We start from the raw sequence: 21,357 nt of genomic DNA on the forward strand, positions 1-21,357 counted from the left end.
GTCAAACCCTAGACCGTGTGTACCCATTCCAGAGCAACCCTTGTCCCTGCCTGTCTGCCCCGCCGACCACTCATAACCCCACCTACTGCTCAGTCCGTGGGGCTGAAGGCTATTGCTAATAGGAAATTGGCAATCATGGTTCAGTGAGCACTTCATGCAACCCAAGTGGATTCCCATGGGTTGGCGTGCCATGTAGTATGTGGGAGTTGAGTCATTGCCCAGCATCCTAATCAGGCCATGATGCCTGGACACTGTGCTTGAACACTGCAGGAGGCAATACCACAAATGCAGCAGCCAACATCCAAACATCCAGGAGACAGGGCACAGCTCCAGGGACATGTCCACAGCCGGAGGGTGGGTGAGTGCCACGGGGAGGGGTAGATACCTGGAGAGAAGGGCCAAGCTACTTACTTCGCCCTGTGGCCTTCGATGCCACTGACAGGTGTCCTCTGGGGGTTCTGGGGACGGAGGGCCCAGCTCACAGGCGGTGGCACATGTTCAGCTGTTCCACCCTGTCCAGTCTGCTGGTTGCGAGATGTGGCCTCACCAGAGGGGTTAGGCTCGGGGTAGCTGGTGGCCACTGTCGTCACTCCAGGGACGGATCCGGGGGTTGACACCCAGCGCACCAGCCTCCCGCTCAGTGCCCATAGGGCCCTGGGATTCACCATGGGATGGAGGGGTAGCTTGTTTGCACCCCGGCTGCCCCAGCATCGTCTGGCCCTGCCAGTCCTGGCGGTTTCTCATTGTCTGCACCATTGTGTTAACGCCCTCAGCAATGCTCCTCAGGGACTGGGACGTGCTCTGCAGTGCCTCAGCAATGCCCAGCTGCGACTGCGGCAAGCTCCGCAGCACCTTGGCCATTCCCATCAGAAAGCGGGACATGTTCCGCAGAACCCATTCAAGGTTGACCTGGTACCGGGTGACATCCCCCAGCGAGACGGATATGGGCTGATTTAGCCATATGGGCTGGTTTAGCTCAGTGGGCTAGACAGCTGGTTTGTGATGCAGAACAAGGCCAGCAGCGCAGGTTCAATTCCCGTACCAGCTAAGAATTCTGAATTCTTCCTCTGTGTACGTGAACAGGTGTCGGAATGTGGCGACTGGGGGCTTTTCACATTAATTTCATTGTCGAGTCAATGTCAGCCTACTTGTGACAAGAAAGATTATTTATTATTTTATTCTGTCGAGATCCTCAGCCACAGTCGTCACCGACTGCACGACGCCTTGGACACCTTCACTCATGGTGCCGACTTCGTGCACCAAGCTCTCCTCTGCGGTCACCACCCTGACAGTGTGGCCTCGGTGCCACGCATTGCCGGCAACATCCCGCTTGCCTGTAGTCTCTGGGACTCCTCCCATCAGCCATGGATGCGCTGGAGTGTCACTGGCATCTCCCTCGGAATGTCCTGACCACTCCCTCTCGTGTTCATCAGTTCCGGGAATACCTCTTCCACAGACTCAGCATGAGGCTGGGACCCAGCTGGGTCCTGGGATCCAGCAGAACTCCCGACTGCTCTCTCGCCTGGGTGTCCCAGCATCCTCCTGATGTGCATCAGCAGCTGTGTGGTGCTCAACAGATCATGGCCCAGAAGCCTGACCACCGAGGTGCGTGTATCTTCCCTGGTGGAGGGTGTGGATGACAGCTGTCACCCCGTGATCGTGTCTTCCTTGGAGCCCCCTTCCGAAATGTACTGGGAGGCTGGAGAGGCGGCTACCCAGGGTGGGTCGGCGCCTTCGATTGGAGGACTGTGGGAGAATGGACATGTGGTCAGTGGGAGGGGTGGGTCAGTCAGTAAGACAATAACAATTCATCTTTGACAGGTCTTCTGTGTGGAGGCCAATGGTTCCTCACCGCTATGGCGTCCGTCAACCTCCGCATTGGTGACCGTTTTGTCCTCGGCCACCCCGGTCTTCTCCAGGGCCCGCTCCCCAAAGGAGCTGAGGATTCTTATATCCGGCACCCCACCACCAGTCAGGGCCCTCTCCCGACAGTTATGGGAGAGCTTTTCCTGAGGAGACACAGAGAGGGCATCGTCACCCACATGCAAGGTTCACAGTGGTGGGAGGGGAGGAGTGAAGGAAGTGTTTGGGAAGTTGAGGGAGAGGGGGGATGGAGGGTGGGCTGGGGATCACGTGGAGAGTTGGTGGGGTGGATGCTCGCATGGGGCTGGGAATGCCTCGGGCGGAGGGGGGGGGTTGGGGTGGGGTGGCATTCATGTTGTCAACCGTGCTGTCCGGGGTAGGTCATTGATATTTTTCCCGGCACTGGAGGCCAATCCCCCTGGTTACACTCCCAGCGCTGGTTTAGCTCACTGGGCTAAATCGCTGGCTTTTAAAGCAGACCAAGGCAGGCCAGCAGCACGGTTGGATTCCCGTACCAGCCTCCCCGGACAGGCTCCGGAATGTGGCGACTAGGGGCTTTTCACAGTAACTTCATTTGAAGCCTACTCCTGACAGTAAGCCATTTTCATTTTCATTTCATTTCATCCCAGGCAGCACTGGCTGCCCTGTGGTTGACCCTCCGGGACCCTGAGGGCTGACTGCCCTTGGGGGAACAGGACATTCCCCTGGCCTCCACTGTGTCTAGGAGCTTGGCCATATTTGCATCCCCGAATCTTGGGGCCGGTTTCCTGGATGCCATTGTTGCGAGCAGGCTGGGGTTGGCTGTGCAAGAGCTGTTTAAGTGCTGCTTACCCTTGTTAACGAAGGGATTGTGAGTGGGGTGGCGGTGAATCAGCTGGCTGGCCTTCATTTGCGGCAAGAAGCCCATGGGACCTATTAAGTGAACCGATTAACATCGACTAGCGTTGCCGGCCTCGCTGGGCCGAGTACCGGGAAGCTCATGACAGTTCCCACTCGTTACCATACTTAGAAATCTTTCCGGAGAATCCGCCCATTGTCTCCCAAGTAGACAATTCCCCCAACATCTCCCAATCGTCACTCATGTGAACCCCGAGTGAGAATAACCAGTCCAGTCATGGTGTAACAACTATTAAAGACTATTTACTAAATTAAAGAAGAGACAAATACACATGAACAGGACTACACTACTCTCAGACAATTATGTATATGAATCACTAAAATAAAAAAAAATTATGAAACCCACACAGTTTATGTTGAATGTACCTCTTGTTGCAAAATATATCTATGATCCCGGAACTCCTTAAGGTTTCCCCTTTCTCCAAACAACATCCAAACCAAATAAGTCTGTAAGTCAAATCCAGATAACAGTCACCACGTATAGGGCCGACAATCAAGTCTGGAAATGTATTTTCCTGCTCCAGTGAAGTGTTTCAGCTGCCTTTATGAAGGTTTCTGCACTACTTTGGCTCTAAACCAGAGGCTGGTTTAGCTCACTGGGCTAAATCGCAGGCTTTTAAAGCAGACCAAGCAGGCCAGCAGCACGGTTCGATTCCCGTACCAGCCTCCCCGGACAGGCGCCGGAATGTGGTGACTAGGGGCTTTTCACAGTAACTTCATTGAAACCTACTCGTGACAATAAGCGATTTTCATTTTTCATTTCATTTCATTTAAAACTAGCCTCCTGGTTGTGAGTTGTGCACTCTCAGGCTGTTAAATGTAAACTAGTCTGTCTGCACCTGAAGGTGGTGCCAATTATACTATGTTTCCTCTTTAATTTTGCATTCAGCATATCTGGCTGTCTGCCTCTCACAAATTCCTTGACTCTAGAAGTATGCCTCCACTAATTGCTCAGTCATCTTGGTAATCGGACGATTTACACCTGATTCTGTTTCGATGCCGGCTTGTCTCATTACTGGGAAAGTCAAAGCTCATCACGCCTTTCAAATGCTGGCTACTGCTGTCGTTAGGCAGATTTCTACTTGTTGCTGGGCAGCTCGCATCCTATCATTGCTTGTTAAATTCATTTTACTGCTGTTGCTAGGCAGCTTTATGACAGAGGAGGTAAGCAGAATTTAGAGGAAGTGTGGCTTGTTGCTTTAAGAACGTCGGCTGAACATCAGCTAAAAGCCTCCAAGAATTGCTTTTGCTTCCATTAATAGAAGATTTTGACAAGTAGCATGTATAGTTGATGGGACTCAATAATAAAACTGCACACAATGTCACTTATTACACTGGCTGAATCTAGATACTGTTTAGTCTTTATACCGATAGCTACTGGTCTAAATTAGTCAATTATGTTGGCAATCTTTGCAATACTTGAGTGCTTGCAGGATCGGATGTAGGAGATAATGCGACATCTTATTCAAACATTCTATTGTGGATGTGAATAACAGCTGTGTCAATTCGTCCAGGCCCCCAGGTACTTGTAGTGTTCATGACTTATAAAATTGCAATCTGATGCTGGTCATTCGAGGTTGGAACATTTCAATGGGCAGTCGCATAGAGAAAGAACCGTCTTTGAAAATGCATTTGGCTGTCTGAAAAGGTGCTGGAGAGGACTAATGGAAGCAAAATTACTCGTTATGTTCCTTTTTGATATTACCTTGGCATGGTTCACCCAGCATAATATTTGAAAGTAGAAGCAAGTTTCTTTGAGCTTGAGTGGCTGCATTTTTGCCGAACAAAGAACTATAAGACTAGGCTCATGTATTCATCTGAATTGATATTTGTAACATATGTGCGACATTCATGAACCCAAATAACCAATCAAAGCGTGGATTAATGTTGACTATCCTAAGTGTGGTTTGTTGTTATGTAATCAGTTAATTATGCTTTTAATAACCTTCATTAAAATAGTTTGATACAACTCACCTCCTCATTGCCATTGTTGTGATCAATGTTGTGATCAAAAACAATGTGGTCATTCATTTGTTCTTTCACGCTATTTGTGCTTTCTCAATGTCTCTAATAATGAGACGAGTTCCTTATACTTTAACTCTATAATTGCAGTGCGTGTTTGGGTTTTGAAATGTAACCAGTCTAATTGACACCTCAGGCTTTCTGTAGTCATGTGACAATACCATGAGTCTGTCTCTGGAGGTAGACATCTTAACAACCAGTTCAATAAAGCCTCTCGCAGAAACAGACGCTGAAGAAGTACAGCTGTCCTTATACTTGAAAATGGTGGATGGGAGTGGCAAAAGCAAATTTTTTAACCTGTAAAGAGAGTCCAAGGGGTGCAAGTGAGACAACTCAAAAAGGCACACAGAAAAGTACAAATCTGCAAAAGAGCTGTTTAAAAAAAACAAGGACAAAAGAAAAACACACACAGACCGCAAGACCGCAATTACTAACTGCAAAGAAAAAGGAAACAGAGGCAAAGTAGTGAGTAAAAAAAAATGACTGTGCTCCAATCCCATCTCCAGTAACATTTGTTGGTGATCGGTGGCAAACTTGGCAGTTTCTTCCCTTACAATGGCAAATGTATGAGATTGCATCAGACTTAATTCACAAACCTGAAGAGGTAAGTGTGGCTAGACTTGTAACACTACCGGAGAGGGACTGCTACAATATACCATTCTGAGTCGAACAGACAAAAGCAAAGAAAAAGCACAACAGAGGTTTTGAATGCCTTGAATGCACGTCTTGAACTCTGAGTGCATGTTACATATGAATAATATGCATTCAACACTGGAGTTCAGAATGAAAACAAAACCATTGAATCATAAGACATAAGAGCAGAATTAGGCCACTTGGCTCATCGAGTCTGCTCTGCCATTCAATCATGGCTGATATTTTCTTATCCCCATTCCCCTGCCTTTTCCCCATAACCCCTGATCCCCTTATTAATCAAGAACCAATCTATCTCTGTCTTAAAGACACTCAGTGAATTGACCTCCACAGTCTTCTGTGACAAAGTATTCCACAGATTCACATCATCATAGCAGTAAGGCAGCTAGCAGAACCATGTGAATTTGGACAGCAAAAAGATAACCCAATTAAATATAGACTGGGCCTGGGCGTGAGAGACACCCCTCAATGTGAAACTGATGCTAAAGAAAGCGAGAGACTTGTGTCAAATTACAGAAGTTGTGAAATGTCAGCATGTGTACGGCTGAGCAGAGCAGGAGATACATGATGCTGAGAAATGATGTTGTAGGCTAAAAGAGCAATTGCAGAGAAAGGGCATGATGCAAATACTGTGGAGGAAAGCATGCAGCAGGAAAAGAAGGATTGTCCAGCATGGGGAAATTTTTGAGCACAAGTACTTGGCCAGAAAAAAGCAAAGCAAACCAATACAGAGAGCTATCAGAAGATGAGTCTGATGAATAATACATGATACAATAGGCTGGTTCAGTCAAGTCTATGGGCAACAAATGGTGTGTAAATGTTACAGTGTTGATGACAGAAGGAAAGTAAGTATCAAGTGAATTAGAGGTGTCAAAAATACAAAGGGTGTCATGCAACTTTCACAGATCTGTGTGAAGTGGCGAACATGGAGATTTGAAAATAAAGTCCTCAAAATTAAGATTGAGGTTATGCAATGACATAAGACTGATAGAACCTAGAACATAGAACAGTACAGCACAGAACTGGTCCTTTGGACTGCGATGTTGTGGCGAGCTTTGTCCGAAACCAAGATCAAGCTATCCCACTCCCTGTCATTCTGGTTTGCACCATGTGCCTATCCAATAACCGCTTGAAAGTTCCAAAAGTGTCCGACTCCACTATCACAGCAGGCAGTCCATTCCACACCCTAACCACTCTCTGAGTAAAGAACCTACCTCGGACATCCCTCCTATATCTCCCACCCCGAACCTTATAGTTATGCCCCCTTGTAACAGCTACATCCACCCGAGGCAATAGTCTCTGAACGTCCACTCTATCTATTCCCCTCATCATCTTATAAAACTCTATTAAGTCGCCTCTCGTCCTCCTTCGCTCCAATAAGAAAAGCCCTAGCTCCCTCAATCTTTCCTCATAAGACCTACCCTCCAATCCAGGCAGCAGCCAGGTAAATCTCCTTTGCACCCTTTCCAATGCTTCCACATCCTTCCTATAATGAGGTGACCAGAACTGCACACAATACTCCAAATGTGGTCTCACCAGAGTCCTGTACAGTTGCAGCATAACCCCACGGCTCTTCAACCCAAGCCCCCCCTGTTAATAAACGCTACACACTTTTGGCCTTCTTCACGGCTCTATCCACTTGAGTGGCAACCTTCAGAGATCTGTGGACATGAACCCCAAGATCTCTCTGTTCCTCCACATTCTTCAGGACCCTGCCGTTGACCCTGTAATCCGCATTCAAATTTGTCCCACCAAAATGAATCACCTCACACTTATCAGGGTTAAACTCCACCTGCCATTTTTTCGGCCCAGCTCTGCATCCTATCAATGTCTCTTTGCAGCCTATAAATTAATCTGAGAGCCCAATGCAATTGCAAGAAGGAGGATCTTAAGTGTCAGATCATAGATAAGATTCAATGACCACTCATCTCAACCAGTGCAACGTTAAATCTTGGGCTGGTACCCCGGAACATGCCAACAGAGAAAGGGTGGGAAAAGACTCCTGAGAAAGAGCAGAAAAAGGTTCCAGAGAGTGGGTGACAGAAGACCCTAAAGAGAGGGGACAATATTCAAGAAAACCACAAGATGGTTGCCAACCATGTCAGTGCAATAAAATGCTGGAGCTGAAGGTAAATGCTCTACAGAAAGATGTTGATATCAGAGCTGAACTGGGGCACAGTGGTTGGCACTGCTGCCTCACAGTGCCAGGGACCCGGATTCGATTCCCACCTTGGGTGACTGATTCTGTGGAGTTTACACGTTCTCCCTGTGTCTGTGTGGGTTTCCTCCTGATGTTCTGGTTTCCTCCCACAGTCCAAAGATGTGCAAGTTAGTTGGATTGGCCATGATCAGTTGTCCCTTAGTGTTCAAAGATGAACAGTTTAGGTGGAGTTATAGGGATAGGGCGGGGGAGTGAGCCTAGTTAGAGTGCTCTTTCAGAGGGTTAGTGCAGACTTGATGGCCCAACTGGCCTCCTTCTGTAATCCACTGTAGGGATTCTATGGTAGATTTGAAGGGTGAGTATATATCTTTGAAAATGCACCATGAACTCAACTCTTCAAATGAATCAAGCTGTGAGATATCTCATCAGCCAGATTTCAGGGGCAACACACCTCAGGAGAAAGAATGATTCACAATTCTACAGGTGGAAACCTAAAACTGGAGTAGGAAAAACTCACCCAGATATATATATGTGCAGCTGCAGGAATATGTACTCAACTAGAGAAGCTGCTCCTTCACAGCAATTGGTTGGTTGGGAAGAAGGCATCACACCAGGTGCACTGAGTACAGAAATACCATCAATCCCAGAGGGCCATGTGTCCCAACAACCACAATGGAACAACAACAGTCACCATGGCAGCAAAGGTCACGGGAATGACACGCTCTAGACACGGAACATCGCCTTGACGTACAGCCAATGTCAACATGCATATGGACCATTAAGAAACCTGCACAATATTAAGACTATGTACTCAAAACATGTGCAGTAACTGGCGAGTAGAACAGAGTGTTAAAAGGTGAGTATAGTGGGAAAGATGGGTAACTGACAGTCCCACAGGATCGTGCATGCAAATGTGTTTTTTGTTCACTCAAAAAGGAAATATTTGTATCTGTGGTTCAATATGTTTGGAGGGTTGTCTAGTCTGATTGACACTTCTGGTTTTCTATAATCATGTGACCATGCTATGAGTCTGACTCTCGAGGATGTACTGAAGAAGAACAGCTGTGCTTATACTTGAAACAGTGTGGATCCTAATTTACACCAACTTCAAACATTCTGGGGCAGGCTTTGTTAAAAAAAAATACCGAGTGCAAACAATTCACACAGTCGTTAATGCACAAATAGACCAGCAAATTATCATGATGAAAAGATGCAAAGTGAATTACAAGTCATCATAAATTGTTCGCTGATTTGAACGAGTCTAATAATTAACAGCGCAAGTGTTTTTTTAACAATATGATCATTGTTTTTTTTCCAATTCAGGGTCAATTTAGCGTGGCCAATCTACCTACCCTGCACATCTTTGGGTTGTGGGGGGGTGAGACTCACTCAGACACGGAGAGAATATGCAAACCCAACACGGACAATGACCCGGAGCCGGGATCGAACTCGGGTCCTCGGGTGTTGTGAGGTAGCAGTGCTAACCACTGTGCTGCCCCTAATATGATCATTGTTAATGACTACCAAATCAAACTGTCTTGCCCAGAAAATAAACAATTATGAGAGTAGAACCTCTTCCTTTGAGCTGTGAATTGTTCAAGATCTTAAAAGCTAAATTTTAAAAGTTTCCACTTTTTTCTTACTTATCCTTTAGGATTTTTTTCCTTTCATTTAATCCAGTGTTTCTTTTCCTCTCTTCATTGCTCTTTTTGTCCTTGGTTTGATATTGATTTTACTCACTCTAATTCACCCAGCTTTTCATTTCTTCCTTAATCCATTCATTTCATTGGTAAGGAGCGATACTGTTTGCCCCATTGTTCACCAGGATCCCAGGTGACCAGTGGTCCTCAATACACTGTTATTATCTTACACTTCTATCAACTTTGTCGGTACAAATTTTTAAAACCGAAAGATGCTTGGATAGGCCTAGCCAATTGGTTAAATAGGAACACAGGAGCAAAAGTAGGCAACTCGGTCCCTTGAGCCTCCTCTCCCATTTAACTACATCACGGTTGGTCATCTAGCTCAATAGTATCTTTCCACGCTGTCCCAGTCTTCCTTAATGTCACTGGTGTCCAGAAATCTATCAGCATCTGCTTTGAAGCCTCCCGAGTCTCTGCGGTAGAGAATACAAAGAATTTCCACCTTCTGACTAAAGAAATTCCTCTTCAGCTCAAATCTAAATGGCCTTCCTCTCATCTGAGTCCGTGTCCTCTGGTTCAAGACCCTCCATCTAAGGGAAACATTCTTCCTGCATCTATGCTGTTGAGTGCAAACAACTGTGAGATCATCTCTCCTTTTGAGGTCCAGAAAATACAGGCCCGCCTCCTCAATCTTTCCTCAAGGGACAGTTCCATCATCCTTGCGATCAGTGCCCCACTGCATCAAAATCTGGTGTAATGTATATATTAGATACTGAGCCACTGACAAGTAATTGCTCCTTCTTCATTTGAATCTATGCCCTTTATATGTGAATGCTCTCTTCACTAGTTTCAGCAATGGCAATGTTTTGGTTGGCTACAATTTGGAAACAGATTACAATGGTTTTGTCCGTATTGGTAACCTGATTCTTGGAGTTGCTGTGATTTACAGTTGGCCATATTTTTATTCAAATCAGCGCATACATAACGATGTACAAACAATGATTCAATAACAAAATACATTCTTCCTATTTTAAACTTTTTGCCTTTTTCTCCCCTAAACCACTCCCCTATTCCCCTCCCCTCTTTCCACACCCCTCTCCCTCTACCCACTGGCAACAAACAGATTAAAAAACAGATACCTGAACATCCTCCATCTCGTCCAGAACCCCCCACCCCCATCCGAGCCCTGAAGAGCAAACTTAATCATCTCCAGTTTAAGGAATTCCGCAAAATCCCACAACAATGCTGACACCTTTTGATCGTTGCTCCGACCTCCATTCCAATAAAATTCGCCTCCGGGTGATCTACATGGTGAAGGCCACCACATCGGCCCCCTTCCCCTCCATAAGCCCCAGCACTTCCAACCACCCCAAAGATTGCCTCAAGAGGACCAGGTGGACGTAGTTAGCTGGTCTCCCTCTACACCTCTCACAATTATCCTCTATCACTGCGAAGAACCCACTCATTCGTGCTCTTGCCAGTAGGGCCCTATGCACAACCTTGAACTGTATCAGGCTCTTCCGAACACATGAAGATGTAGTATTGACTCGGCACATCATTTCTCACCACACACCCATCCATACACCGTATCCAATTCCTTCTCCCAATTCTACTTTATCTCCTCAATCGTATTGACATACTATTTGTTCTATAGATCAAAATAGCACAATATGGTATGTGTCCAGTTCATATGTGTTCAAACTGTGCAGGCGGTTTTGAGCCCGCAATTGCCATCCGCAGGGTCAGCGGCACGGGCAGAAAATCCCGCAAGAATTTGGAAACTGATTCTTGCCGAGAGATCACAGGGTGTATTCTCTGGTCTCCGATGCCGAAAAATCGTGTTTGGCGAACCGACGGAGAATCCAAGCTAATGATAGAATCGGGGGTGGCACCACTTTCCCAATGCTCCACCCCCTCCAAAACGGCATACTCAGAGAGTACGCCACGCCATGTATCGACGGACATTGCCTGAAGCCCGCCCCCGATGCTCCGCCCCCGACCGGCCGAGTTCCTGAAGGCTTGGGTTTCTCATGGCCTAACCCGTCTGGAACTCGGTGTGATGGCTGCTGACTCAGTCCAGCACTGCCACAGTCGGGGGAGGGCTGATCGGGGCTGGGGGCACTGTGGAGGGGTTCTCCGGGACGCGTGGCCCGGGCAAAAGGGGGGCAAGCAGTCGCCATGTTGCACGGCGTGTCCGATGCAGGCCACTGCCGTACGCATGCGCGGCCATCGACCCAGCAATTCTCCAGGACGTATCGGCAGCTAGAGCCGGGTACTCTATGCTGCCATTCTGCTAGCCCCCAGAAAAAAGGGGAATTGGTGGCCGTTTTGCACCAGTTTTTCTGGCGTAATACGCCACGTTCCCATGCCGGTGTGGGGACATGGCCCCAGAGTCGGAGAATCCAGCCCCATGTTTTCTGATTTTCCCCTCCCTTCGCATACAGTGTCAGGAGGTTCATTCCCATTGCCTCAATTTAATAGACTTGCATCATTTCAAAAGTTATTCATGCCAACCTGTGCCAGGGGAGCCCCATTGGAGGGGTGCATTAATGTGTGGTATGGTGGGGAGAAGAGTGGATGGTAGGGGGAGTGCCAACTCTACTTCTGCGGTGTTGGTGGGGGATGAAATGCCGATGATGAACGTCGGGAGGTGCGGGATATGCCGGCAGGGATATGCCGGCAAGGATTGCCGAAACGGGTGGAGTTGGTGGACGGTGGTGATGGTATCTAGGGCCATTAGGCTGTCGCACTGATCAGGGAGCTCTATAAAGGTGTCACTCTGATCTCTGTGAAGCCGGTTGCCGGCTCAGATGTGATGGCACAAACAAAGCCCAATCATTGTTTTCTCTGTAAGAGGTTCAATATTTGGAGAGAAAACTGGTTTGTGCAACTATGCCAGTTTTCAGTCTGAGCCTGACACTTTGCCAAATTCTGGTAAGATTGCACCTATTGCTTGAAAGGCAGAATTTCATTTCTAACCATGTACTAGCCCCTTGACCTTGGGATGAAGTTTTGACAAGAGTTTTTGTTATGAGATCCTGGGCTATAAAAATCAAGACATGGAATACAGAAGCAAGTAAATCATGACAAATCACTGGTACAGTCTCATTCGTAATATAGGGTCCAGTCCTGGGCACCCTGCTTTAGAAAGGGTGTGAAGATTTTGGAGAGAGTACAGAAAATAAGTCCAAGAATGAGGAATTTCAGTTATGAGAATAAACTGAAGAAAATGGAATTGTTCTCCATAAGGAAGAGAACGTTGAGTAGAAATTTGAGTAAAGTGTTCAAAATCATGAAGTGCCTTGACAAAGTAGATAGAGGAGTCAAGAGGAGTGGAGAATCTGAACCACATTGGGCTCCTCTGAAGGTTGTGAAGGCGGGAGGAGATCACACTAAATTAATAGACACATGGATGCTACAATAACTCAAATAAATTGTATTTTTCTTCTTTTCTCCACTGTCTTAGTATGTAGAAAGTACTTTCAGTAATGCGATTTTACCTCTAGATTAACATGGCAGAGAGTTGACCATGGTGAACATCATTGTGCACCAAGTGCATGGGCACCTTGCCATGAGTCTTCAGCTCATGAGTCAAAGACCTTTATCACAACAAGGCAGTGGGTGACACAACACCATGGTTCTGCACTGACTCGAGCAACAGACCAACAATCCCTCAAATCATCAAGTAAAATCTTAAAATGATACTGTTTTGCAAGCTACCATCATGTCCAAGTAACAAATAACTGCAGCGTTACGTCATATTATTCTGTTTAGGTGTAGGAACTGTATGGTTAGAAAGGGAGAAAGAACAAATAACATAATTATTTAAAGGAATGGGACCAAGAGGAAACCTGAAGGTCAGCTGTCTCTTCCTCATTATATATGACAATCGCACATTGTTGATGTAATCTTTAAGGAAATTAGTTTCTAAGAAACATAGGAAATAAGAGCTGGAATAGACCTTCAGCCCCTCAAGCCTGCTCTGCCATTCAATATGATCATGGTTGATCCTCTTTCTCAACACCATACCCCCACTCTCTCCCCATACTCCTTGATGCCATTCGTGTCTACAAATCTATCTATTCCTTCCTAAATATATTCAGTGACTTGGCCTCCACAGACTTATGTGGTAGAGGATTCCATAGGTTCACCACCCTCTGAATGAAGGACTTTTTCCTCATGAGATCTAAATGTCCCAGCCCTTATCTTGAGACTGTGACTGCTTGTTCTACACCCATGCCCTTCCTCCCTCCAGCCAGAGGAAACAACATTCCTTCATCCAGTCTGTCCAATCCTGTCAGAATTTGATATGTTTCAATGAGAGCCCCTCACTCTTCTAAACTCGAGTGATTACAGGCCTAGTCAATGCAAACTCTCCTCCTACAACAATCCTGCCATCCCATCTTGCCTCAGAATGACTGAGATATTTAAATGTTTATGCTCTCCAAAGCTTTGGTATTACTAGGAGATGCTGGATGTTACTGACATCCATGTTGACCATCTTGGCTTAGTGGTCCGCTACTTCTCTCACCCTGCTTCCTCTGGGATAGGAGATTGCCTCTGACTTTTAGAATATAGGGTAAAATGTGTCGAAAAGGCATCCTGGGACTCACTTTAGAAAACAAGGAGTCAGTAGTATACAGAGCTTCAAAAGTCTAATTATTAAATTAATCCTCTCGTTAAAATTGGTAATACACCAGTCAATTAATCCCTAGGTTAAACAATTGTCAATTTAATCAAAAAGAAATTTGTGCTTTGCAAACAGAATGGGCAAAGTTTTACAGGCATGGGAGGTGGTTTAGGTGCATGCAGGAAGTTAAACCCTCTAAAAGTAATATTGGGTCAGGCCTGTTCCCAACATAATCGTGACCTATTTTGGGTTACACCTGAATGGATTGGAGGGTGAGCAGTGAACCCCTGTGCAGCTGTGGTTAAGATGCTAAGTATTCAGACAGATCATTGGTTCTGTTTTAGTCAAGAGTTCTGGATTCTGCAGGCAACTGACATATTTTCAGTGGTGTAACCTGAGGTGAGTGAAATAGCAAGTAGTTTTTCTTCAGTGTAACTGGCAGTAAGTTGGCAAGTTTTTGATCGACAAAATTAAAGAGCAGCAACCACGGCTAGGTGAGAGGCTGCTACTCATAGCTCTCCTCAGAGAGAGGTTTCAGAGCTTGACAGGTGGTTTCCAACCACTTGGAAGTCTCTTCACCTGTCTTGCACTTCACTCACCTTCATTTGCGTTTGCCTTCCCTCACCCACTTCCACATTGGACCTTAGATGAAAACAAGAAAACAAGAGGAGCTGCAACACCAGCAGCTGGGGCAACACAGCACTAGCTGCCTTCTCCTCCGCCACATGCAGGGCAGAGGGGATGGGTGTTGAGGTCCATCTGGAAGGAAGTGAGCCTCCCACCGCAAGATTACAATGATTATCTTTCTTGACATGTCTGAGCACCAGTGCCTCAAGAGGCTCAGCAAGTTGTTGCCAACATCTGCCGCTTCCCAGTGGGACAGCTGGGCTCACATTGCCAGTGGCCTGTCATTGGAGGAGCCACCTCCACCTGGGTCCCCACCTGTTGTTAAATTGTGTGTTCTTTTTTCTGCAAAGAGAGGAATCACAGAGGTGTGAATGTTCATTGTTGCTTGAGTGGATAGCAGGGAAGGACACCGTTTATGGAAGGCGACAGCATCTCTTGGCAGGAGAGGGCTAATAGGATAGAGGTAAACATAGATGTTAACTGCTCATATTAGGTAAAGAGTGCAGATGCATTACTCTGAGCAGGCGCTGTTCAGGAGGATGCTGCAAAAGTCAACGGGTTGGGAATATATTGGCCATCTATATTTCAACTACGCATGGGATTCAAGATAATTTCTTTCTTCCTACTTCACTTCTGTACCATTGGGCAAAAGAAATTGAACCGCGGTGATGAACTTAATAAATGAACCACAGGCACATGAAATTGGCAACTTTCCACATTTTAGTGCAGCACATTCATTTGTTGTGTAGGTTAGTTGTCTGCAAGGCTTTCACTGCCTGTGCGTTCACTGAATAGTTTAATCGTTCCTGCACATGGGTCAAGAAAGTAGAGAGGAACAAGTATTGGTGTTGCCATGGTTCATTTGCAGTTCCCACACCCTCCACACCGCTGCCAAGTGTGGATGGCATTTGGCTGTATCCATGGCTATATTGTGACTAACTTAGAAAGCCTGCAGTGAAGTCAACAGTTAATCATGCACTACATCCATGCCCCATGCTGATTTAATATAATAGCATAAGAGAATCCCCTGGTTACGGACTTCAAAATACACAATGATTGTGGCCTTTCAGAAATTGCAAGACAATGTTGGTTTACAGTTATAATATCACAGTGGGAAATTACACTCTTTGCAAGACATTTAATGGGCATTTGCTTTAACTATTGCTAGCCTAATTAAGCAGATGATAAACTGAAATCCAATCAGCTCTCCTGAGCACCACGAACATAATGATTAAAAACCTCTTTTTCTTGAGCCAAAAAATATAATTCTGTCAAGATGTATTGTGCAAAACAATGGACTTCTGATAAAGGGGCGAGAGGCTGAATATCTGAGAAAGCCTCTTGTTGGGTGCGCTGCTGACCTTTGCACTTTAGCTGACAGTAGAAACCCACTGTCTGATTTATAGATTCAGCCTTCAACATCTGAAATCAATCCCAAGCATCTACTATTCTTCATGATTTAAGGTTGTTTGAAGATAGCAAATCAGAAAATTAATGATAACCTCAATTTTTACTGATTTTGTTAATTTTCATGCTCTGAAATCTATTCGTAAAAACTTTACCTCAAAACGTAAAGCGAAATACGATTATAAATATCCAATGCTAATAAATGCACTTAGATCCAAATAACAGGATCAAATTGATTTTCTTTTAGTGCAAGTCAAAGATGCATTCCTCAGTATGGGCAACATTTCTCAGTACAGACTCGGTGGATGCATCTGATCATTTATGCGTTCTTAACTCATACGATCAATGTTAACTTTAATGTTTCTTCATTGTGAACCTGCCAAATACATTTTAGTAAAATAAAAGCAAAACACTGTGGATGCTGGAAACCTGAAATAAAAACAGAAAATGCTGGAAAAACACAGCAGGTCTGTGGAGAGAGAAACAAGAGTTAATGGGCTTGATTCTCCGTTGTGGAGATTAAATGCTGATGCCAGAGTCGCCCCTCACCAGTACCGGAATCGGCGAAGGGTCAGCACTGGCGGCGACTGAAACACCCGCGGCCCATGCCGAAAACGGCCGGAGAATGGTCTGGTCCCGGGCCGCACACGCACACGGCTGATGACCTGCACCAGTCACGCCATACAACATGGTGCCGGATGTGCGCTAAACCTATCCCGCCGACCGGGACCCAACAGCTCACCCTCAGGCTACCCCTCGGTCCCATCAGTCCCCCAAGCACTGACATACCACCCCCCCGGCCAATGGAACGGATCCTGGCCGAGTGTGGTGGCGCTGGACTCAGACATATGTCTGCCGCGCTGTCGGGAATGGAGCATCGTGAGTGGGCCAGCCGATGATGCGGCAACGGCATTGAGACTGTGTGGCACGTGTCACAATGGGGCCAGTTTGGAGGGGGTGGAGAATCAGAAACCGGCGTGAAACCAGCGCTGGACCTGATTCAGAATCGATTCTCCGCCCAATCGCCGATTACAGTTTGGCGCCGGGCCTGCAATGGAGAATCCCGCCCAATGAGCGTGGTTTAACGGAAACATTTTGAAGTGTGATTTTTGGGGTGTAATTGGCAGGATGCCTCTCGACAGCGGCGTTGGAGAGCTCATGGCCCATACTTACTGGTTGTCTCGCTGTCTGATTTAACATACTAGCGCCTCAGCGTCTCGCCGCGCACAAGAGGGAGCTGCTTTTAAACACTCCCTCACCACTTGCTCCCAGTCAGCACAGAGCTGCTCCTCGCTTTGGGGATGCTGACATGGCCAAGCTCCTTGACGCCATCGATGCGAAACGGGACATCCTGTTACACTGAAGGGGATCAGAGAGGACCAGCAGCGGGGTCACCAATACTGTCTGGGAGGCAGTGACAGCATGACCAGGAGGTCTACCGCACAATGTCGGGAGAAGACCAATCACTTCCAGCGAGCTGCAAGGGTAAGTTACCATCTCTCTTCTGGCTTCAGTTCTGCCTGCCCTAATCCTAACACCCCCACAAATCACTGGCTGACACCTCACACCATCCCTCCTTTCCTCAGAACCCACCAGCACAAGCCCTTGTATGTTGTATACATCATCTATTACAGACCCCGCTGAGCAATGAAGCATGTGGCTCACGTCTCCCTCTCTTTATTCCTGCAGATTCCCCGTGAGATTCAGGAGGGGATGTCAGCAACATTTCAGCAACTGCAAAGCTGATTGGAGGAGTCCCAAAAGCTACGGACTCTGGCGATGATGCTGACAATGCATGGCAGTGAGGCCAACACTGGCAGGGTGGCGACCACAGTGGACTAGTAAGTTTGCAGATGACACAAAGGTTTGTGTAATTGCGGATAGCGATGAGGACTGTCAGAGGATACAGCAGGATTTAGATCGTTTGGAGTCTTGGGCGGAGAGATGGCAGATGGAGTTTAATCTGGACAAATGTGAGGTAATGCATTTTGGAAGGTCTAATGCAGGTAGGGAATATACAGTGAATGGTAGAACCTTAAAGAGTATTGAAATTCAGAGAGATCTAGGTGTACAGGCCCACAGGTCACTGAAAGGGGCAACACAGGTGGAGAAGGTAGTCAAGAAGGTATACGGCATGCTTGCCTTCATTGGTCGGGGCATTGAGTATAAAAATTGGCAAGTCATGTTGCAGCTGTATAGAACCTTAGTTAGGCCACACTTGGAGTATAGTGTTCAATTCTGGTCGCCACCCTACCAGAAGGATGTGGAGGCTTTAGAGAAGGTCCAGAAGAGATTCACCAGGATGTTGCCTGGCATGGAGGGCATTAGCTATGAGGAGAGATTGAATAAACTCGGTTTGTTCTCACTGGAACAATGGAGGTTGAGGAGCGACCTGATAGAGGTCTACAAAATTATGAGGGGCATAGACAGAGTGGATAGTCAGAGGTTTTTCCCCAGGGTAGAGGGGTCAACTACTAGGGGGCATAGGTTTAAGGTGCGAGGGCCAAGGATTAGAGGAGATGTACAAGGCAAGTTTTTTTACACAGAGGGTAGTGGGTGCCTGGAACTTGCTGCCGGTGGAGGTGATGGAAGCAGGGACGATAGTGACATTTAAGGGGCATCTTGACAAATACATGAATAGGATGGGAATAGAGGGATACGGACCCAGGAAGTGTACAAGATTTTAGTTTAGAAGGGGAGCATGGTTGGCATATGCTTGGAGGGCCGAAGGGCCTGTTCCTGGGCTGTACTTTTCTTTGTTCATTGTTCTTGTTCTCAGACATGGAGCACAACGCCAGCATGTTGAGGTTGAGGTGCCCAAGACCATGGCTGAGGGACTGAACATCAGGTCACAGTTGCCATGGGCCATGTCCCAGATGCAGGTGGACATTGATGAGGCACTGCAGAGCATGGCCCAGTCACCGAGGACCATCGCTGAGGGTGTCCATACGTTGTGCAGACAATGGGAAGCTGCCAGGACTGGCAAGGGCAGATATATAGAAACATACATAGAAAAGTGCTGCGGCATTCATTATCATCATGGCTGATCATCAAGTTCAATACCCCGATCCCCCCCCCCCCCCCCCCCCCCCCGACCCATATCCCTTTAGCCCCAGAGGCTAGATCTAATTCCTTCTTGAAATTAAAAAGCATTTCGGCCTCAATTAATTTCTGTGAATCCACAAATTCACCATTCTCTGGGTGAAGGAATTTCTCCTCACCTCAGTCCTAAACCATTTACCCTTATCCTCAACCTATGAGCCCTTATTCTGGACTCCCCTACCATCGGGAACATTCTTTCTGAATCTACCATGTTAGAATTTTGTAAGTTTCTATGAGATCCCGTCTCACACTTCTAACGTCCAATGAATATAATCCTAACAGACTTAATCCCGCCATCCCGGGAATCAGCCTGGCAAACCTTCGCTGCACTCCCTCCAGAGCAAGAACATCCTTCCTCAGATAAGGACACCAAAACTGCACACAATACTCCAGGTGTGGCCTCACCAATGCCCTATACTCTTGCAGTAAAACATCTCTACTCCTATATTCAAATCCTCTCGCTATGAAGGCCAACATACCATTTCACTTCTTTACTGCCTGCTGTACCTGTGTGCTTCCTTTCTGTGACTGATGAATGAGGACACCAAGGTAAACTATTGAGGCTTTATTGAGCTAGATGTTCAGCCTCCTGCAGCTGGAATCAGAATGGAGGTAGCACAGGAGAGTGCACACTTTTATACAGAGCCTGCTGGGTGGAGCCAGCAGGCCAGAATTCACTGTATTGACTGTAATACACAGTGGCAGTCCCGTAATACATGTAGTGTATGACCATTGGTGTTTACCACATTCACCCCCTCTTTAAGAAAGAGTCCAGCGGGGGTGAAGCAACATTACAGGTCGAGTCTGTCGGGGGCTTTGACCCTCCGCCGCAATCGCCTCAGTCCCAGTTGTGGTGTGGGCGCCGATGTGGGTACCTGCGACTCCGGGAGCGTGCTGTCCTCTCCTTCTTCACCCAGTAGTGGATCCGATGGGGGACGGGTGCTGCTGGCGTGGGGGTTTCGGTGAGGTTCGTTGGTGGGGGGCAAACGGCGCAGCTGCGGGGGTGGCAACCGGAAGGGAAGGCGATGGTACCAGGTTGGGGGTGGTGGTGATTGTGGATGGGGAACCAGCTGGTGCCAGGTCCCGGAGGGAGACTGTGTCCTGCCGCCCGTCATGGTGTGCCACGTAGGCGTACTGTGGGTTTGCATGGAGGAGGAGGACTTTTTCGACGAGGGGATCCAATTTGTGGTTCCTTGCAAGCTTCCGGAGGAGGACAGGCCCAGGAACTGTCAGCCAGGTTGGGAGCGAGACCCCAGAGGTGGACTTCCTAAGGAAGGCAAACACATGTTCGTGAGGGGTCTCATTGGTAGCAGTGCACAGGAGTGACCGGATGGAGTGAAGCGCATCGGGGAGGACCTCCTGCCAGCGGGAGACCGGGCGACTCCTAGACCGAAGGGCCAACAGGACGGCCTTCCAGACAGTCGCGTTCTCCCTTTCCACCTGTCCGTTCCCCGGGGTTGGAGCTGGTCGTCCTGCTCGAGGCGATGCCCTTGCTGAGCAGGAACTGACGCAGCATCTTCACTCATGAAGGAGGATCCCCGGTCACTGTGGATGTAGGTTGGGAAACCAAACAAGGTGAAGATACTGTGTAGGGCCTTGATGACCGTGGCAGAAGTCATGTCGGGGCATGGGATGGTAAAGGGAAACAGGAGTACTCATCAATGATATTGAGAAAGTACACATTGTGGTCAGTGGAGAGGAGAAGCCCTTTGAAGTCCATGCTGAGGCGCTCAAAGGGGCGGGCGACCTTCACCAGATACGCCCTGTCCGTCCGGTAGAAGTGCGGTTTGCAGTCCGCACAGACTTGGCAATCCCTGGTCACAGTCCTGACCTCCTCAATGGAGTAAGGCAGGTTGCGGGCCTTGACAAAATGAAACAAATGGGTGACCCCCGGATGACAGAGGTCATTATGGTGAGCTCGAAGTCGGTCTACTTGTGCGCTGGTACATGTACCGCGGGATAGGGCACCTGGGGGCTCATTGAGCTTCCCCGGGCGATACAAGATCTCATAGTTATAGGTGGAGAGTTCGATCCTCCACCTCAAGATCTTGTCGTTCTTAATCTTGCCCCGCTGTGTATTACTAAACATGAAGGTAACCGACCGTTGGTCAGTGAGTAGAGTGAATCTCCTGCTGGCCAGGTAATGCCGCCAATGTGGCACAGCTTCCACAATAGCTTGGGCCTCCTTTTCGACAGAGGAGTGCCGAATTTCGGAGGCATGGTGGGTGCGGGAGAAGAAGGCCACAGGTCTGCCCGCCTGGTTGAGGGTGGCGGCCAGAGCCAGGTCTGACGTGTCGCTCTCCACCTGAAAGGGAAGGGACTAATCGACCGCGTGCATCATGGCCTTGGAGATG

Source organism: Scyliorhinus canicula, chromosome 7, assembly GCF_902713615.1.
Source record: "Scyliorhinus canicula chromosome 7, sScyCan1.1, whole genome shotgun sequence".
NCBI classification, from domain to species: Eukaryota; Metazoa; Chordata; class Chondrichthyes; order Carcharhiniformes; family Scyliorhinidae; genus Scyliorhinus; species Scyliorhinus canicula.